Raw genomic sequence first — 204 nt, 5'->3', positions numbered from 1 at the left:
CTTCCTTCTGGTTATTCCACGAGTTCCTTTTACGCCATCACTCCTTCCCCTTTCCCCCTTGCTGACGATACATTTGTGGGCGTGGCGCCATTTGTCCATCTCCGCCCACTGGCCCCGCCCCCTTTCTGTGGCCATTCCACCCTGTTCAATAATGTGCCATAAAAAAAAGCAAGTCAGGTTCAAGATTTTGTGTGTTATCCTTAC

General features: G+C 50.0%; 1 protein-coding gene across 1 annotated transcript in view; it reads left to right on the top strand.

Moving 5' to 3' along the window:
• LOC119594594 (beta-1,4-glucuronyltransferase 1-like) overlaps positions 1-204 on the top strand; it is a gene marked incomplete at its 5' end in the record, with an annotated part of 56,573 nt that overhangs the window by 55,109 nt on the left and 1,260 nt on the right.

Source organism: Penaeus monodon, chromosome 34, assembly GCF_015228065.2.
Source record: "Penaeus monodon isolate SGIC_2016 chromosome 34, NSTDA_Pmon_1, whole genome shotgun sequence".
Taxonomy (NCBI): Eukaryota; Metazoa; Arthropoda; class Malacostraca; order Decapoda; family Penaeidae; genus Penaeus; species Penaeus monodon.
The sequence above is the reverse complement of the archived record's forward strand: the minus strand, read 5'-3'. Positions and strand labels throughout refer to the sequence as shown.